A 4,755-nucleotide genomic window follows, 5' to 3' on the forward strand; every position below is an offset into this window, starting at 1 on the left:
ATATGTGTTAGTACACGGTGTTTGTTTTTCTCTTTCTCACTTACTTCACTCCGTATGACAGACTTTATATCCACCACCTCACTACAAATAACTCAATTTCGTTTCTCTTTATGGCTGAGTAATATTCCATTGTATATATGTGCCACATCTTCTTTATCCATTCATCTGTTGATGGACACGTAGGTTGCTTCCATGTTCTGGCTATTGTAAATAGAGTGGCAATGAACATTTTGGTACATGACTCTTTTTGAATTATGGTTTTCTCAGGGTATATGCCCGGTAGTGGCATTGTTGGGTCATATGGTAGTTCTATTTGCAGTTTTTTAAGGAACCTCCATACTGTTCTCCACAGTGGCTGTATCAATTTGCATTCCCACCAACAGTGCAAGAGTGTTCCCTTTTCTCCACACCCTCTCCAGCATTTATTGTTTGTAGATTTTTTGATGATGGCCATTCTGACTGGTGTGAGATGATATATCATTGTAGTTTTGATTTGCATTTCTCTAATGATTAGTTATTTGAGCATTCTTTCTTGTGTTTGTCGGCAGTCTGTATATCTTCTCTGGAGAAATATCTATTTAGGTCTTCTGCCCATTTTTGGATTGGGTTGTTTTTTTTTTGTTGTTGTTAAGCTGCATGAGCTGCATGTAAATTTTGGAGATTAATCCTTTGACACCTGCTTCATTTGCAAATATTTTCTCTCATTCTGATGGTTGTCTTTTCGTCTTGTTGAAGGTTTCCTTGGCTGTGCAAAACCTTTTGAATTTCATTAGTTCTCATTTGTTTATTTTTGTTTTTATTTCCATTTGTATAGGAGGTGGGTAAAAAGGATCTTGTTTTGATTTATGTCCTAGAATGTTCTGCCTATGTTTTCTCCTAAAAGTTTGATAGTATCTGGTCTTACATTGAGGTCTTTAATACATTTTGAGCTTATTTTTGTGTATGGTGTTAGGGAGTGTTTTAATTTCATTCTTTTACATGTAGCTGTGCAGTTTTCCAAGCACCACGTATTGAACAGGCTGCCTTTTCTCCACTGTATATTCTTGCCTCCTTTATCAAAGATAAATTGAACATATGTGTGTGTGTTTATCTCTGGGCTTTCTATGCTGTTCCATTGATGTATATTTCTGTTTTTGTGCCAGTACCATAATGTCTTGATTACTGTAGCTTTGTAGTATAGTCGGAAGTCAGGAAGCCTGATTCCGCCAGCTCCGATTTCTTTCTCAAGACTGCTTTGGCTTTTCATGTTCTTTTGTGTTTCCATACAAATTGTGAATTTTTTTGTTCTCGTTCTGTGAAAAATGCCAGTAGTAGTTTGATAGGGATTGCATTGGATATATAGCTTGATTTGCGTAGCAGAATCATTTTCACATTGTTGATTCTTCCAATCAAAGAAAACGGTATATCTTTCCAGCTATTTGTATCACCTTTAATTTCTTTCATCAGCATCTTAAAATATTCTGCATACAGGTTTTTTCTCCTAGGTAGGTTTATTCCTTGATATATTATGCTTTTTTTTAACATCTTTATTGGAACATAATTGCTTTATAATGGTGTGTTCGTTTGTGCTTTATAACAAAGTGAATCAGTTATATATACATATTTTCCCATGTCTCTTCCGTCATGTGTTTCCCTCCCTCCCTCCCACACTCCCTATACTACCCCTCTGGGTGGTCACAAACCACCGAGCTGATCTCCCTGTGCTATGCGGCTGCTTCCCACTAGCTATCTACCTTACGTTTGGTAGTGTATATATGTCCATGCCTCTCTCTCGTTTTGTCACAGCTTACCCTTCCTGCTTCCCATATCCTCAACTCCATTCTCTAGTGGGTTTCTGTCTTTATTCCTGTCTTAACACTAGGTTATTCATGACATTTTTTTCCTTAAATTCCATACATATGTGTTAGCATATGGTATTTGTCTTTCTTTTCCTGACTTACTTCACTCTGTATGACATTCTCTAGGTCTACCCACCTCATTATAAATAGCTAAATTTCATTTCTTTTTATGGCTGAGTAATATTCCTTTGTATATATGTGCCACATCTTCTTTATCCATTCATCTGATGATGGACACGTAGGTTGTTTCTATCTCTGGGCTATTGTAAATAGATCTTCAATGAACATTTTGGTACATGGCTCTTTTTGAATTATGGTTTTCTCAGGGTATATGCCCAGTAGTGCGATTGCTGGGTCATATGGTAGTTCTATTTGTATTTTTTTAAGGAACCTCCATACTGTTCTCCATAGTGACTGTACCAATTCACATTCCCACCAGCAGTGCAAGAGTGTTTCCTTTACTCCACACCCTCACCAGCATTTATTGTTTCTAGATTTTTTGATGATGGCCATTCTGACTGGTGTGAGATGATATCTCATTGTAGTTTTGATTTGCATTTCTCTAATGATTAATGGTGTTAAGCATTCTTTCATGTGTTAGTTGGCAGTCTGTATATCTTCTTTGGAGAAATGTCTATTTAGGTTTTCTGCCCATTTTTGGATTGGGTTGTTTTTTTTTTTGTTATTGAGCTGGATGAGCTGCTCGTAAATTTTGGAAATTAATCCTTTGTCAGTTGCTTCATTTGCAATATTTTCTCCCATTGTGCGGTTTGTCTTTTGGTCTTGTTTATGGTTTTCTTTGCTGTGCAAAAGCTTTTAAGTTTCATTAGGTCCCATTTGTTTATTTATTTTTTCAAATTTCCATTTCTCTAGGAGTTCGGTCATAAAGGATCTTGCTGTGATTTATGTCATAGAGTGTTCTGCCTATGTTTTCCTCTAAGAGTTTGATAGTATCTGGCCTTACATTTAGGTCTTTAATCCATTTTGAATTTCTTTTTGTGTATGGGGTTAGGGAGTGTTCTAATTTCATTCTTTTGCATGTAGCTGTCCAATTCTCCCATCACCAATTATTGAAGAGGCTGTCTTTTCTCCACTGTATATTCTTGCCTTGTTTATTAAAGATAAGGTGACCATATGTGCGTGGGTTTATCTCGTGTCTTTCTATCCTGTTCCATTGATCTATATTTCTGTTTCTGTGCCAGTAACATACTGTCTTGATTACTTTACCTTGTAGTGTAGTTTGAAGTCAGCAAGCCTGATTCTTCCAGCTCCATTTTTCATTTTCAAGATTGTTGTGGCTCTGAGGGGTCTTTTTTGTTTCCATACAGATTGTGAAATTTTTTGTTCTAGTTCTGTGAAAAATGCCAGTGGTAGTTTGATAGCGATTTCATTGAATCTGTAGATTGCTTTGGGTAGTAGATTCATTTTTAAAATGTTCATTCTTCCAATCCAAGAACATGGTATCTCTCTCCATCTATTTGTATCATCTTTAATTTCTTTCATTAGTGTCTTATAATTTTCTGCATACAGGTCTTTTGTCTCCTTAGGTAGGTTTATTCCTAGATATTTTATTCTTTTTGTTGCAATGGTAAATGGGAGTGTTTTCTTAATTTCACTTTCAGATTTTTCCTCGTTAGTGTATAGGAATGCCAGAGATTTCCGTGCATTAATTTTGTACCCTGTTACTTTACCAAATTCATTCATTAGCTCTAGTAGTTTTCTGGTAGCATATTTAGGATTCTCTATGTAGGGTATCATGTCATCTGCAAAGAGTGACAGCTTCACTTTTTTTTCCAATTTGGATTCTTTTTGTTTCTTTTTCTTCTCTGATTGCTGTGGCTAAAATTTCCAACACTTTGTTGAATAATCGTGGTGAGAGTGGGCAACCTTGTCTTGTTCCTGATCCTAGTGGAAATGGTATCACCTTTTCACCATTGAGGATGATGTTGACTGTGTGTTTGTTATATATGGCCTCTATTGTGTTGAGGAAAGTTCCCTTTATGCCTGCTTTCTGGAGGGTTTTTATCATAAATCTGTGTTGACTTTTGTGCAAAGCTTTTTCTCCATCTACTAAGATGATCATATGGTATTTCTCCTTGAATTTGTTAATATGCTGTATCACATTGATCAATTTGCATATATTTAAGATTCCTTACGTTCCTGGGATAAACCCCACTTGATCATGGTGTATGATCATTTTAATGTGCTGTTGGTTTCTGTTTGCTAGTATTTTGTTGAGGATATTTGCATCTATATTCATCAGCGTTATTGCCCTGTAGTTTTCTTTCTTTGTAACGTCTTTGTCTGGTTTTTGTATCAGGGTGATCGTGGCCTCTAGAATGAGTTTGGGAGTGTTTCTCCTTCTGCTCTATTTCGGAAGAGTTTGGGAAGCATAGGTGACAGCTCTTCTCTAAATGTTTGATAGAATTCACCTGTGAATCCATTTGGTCCTGGGCTTTTTTTTCTTGGAATATTTTTAATCACAGTTTCAATTTCAGTTCTTGTGATTGGATTTTTCATATTTTGTATTTCTTCCTATTTCAGTCTCAGAAAGTTGTGTATTTCTATGACTTTGTCCATTTCTTCCAGGTTGTCCATTTCATTGGCTTAGAGTTGCTTTTAGTAGTCTCTCATGATCCTTTGTATTTCTGCAGTGTCAGTTGTTACTTCTCCTTTTCATTTCTAATTCTATTGATTTGAGTCTTCTCATTTTTTTTCTTGATGAGTCTGGCTAATGGTTTATCAATTTTGTTTATCTTCTCAAAGAACCAGCTTTTAGTTTTATTGATTTTTCCTATAATTTCTTTTTCATTTATTTGTCTTTATGTCTTCTTTCTTTCTGCTAACTTTGTGGGGGTTTTGTTCTTCTTTCCCTAATTCCTTTAGTTGTAAGGTTGTGTTGTTTATTTGAGATGTT

Source organism: Neophocaena asiaeorientalis, unplaced genomic scaffold, assembly GCF_003031525.2.
Source record: "Neophocaena asiaeorientalis asiaeorientalis breed wild unplaced genomic scaffold, Neophocaena_asiaeorientalis_V1.1 scaffold783, whole genome shotgun sequence".
Classification (NCBI taxonomy): Eukaryota; Metazoa; Chordata; class Mammalia; order Artiodactyla; family Phocoenidae; genus Neophocaena; species Neophocaena asiaeorientalis.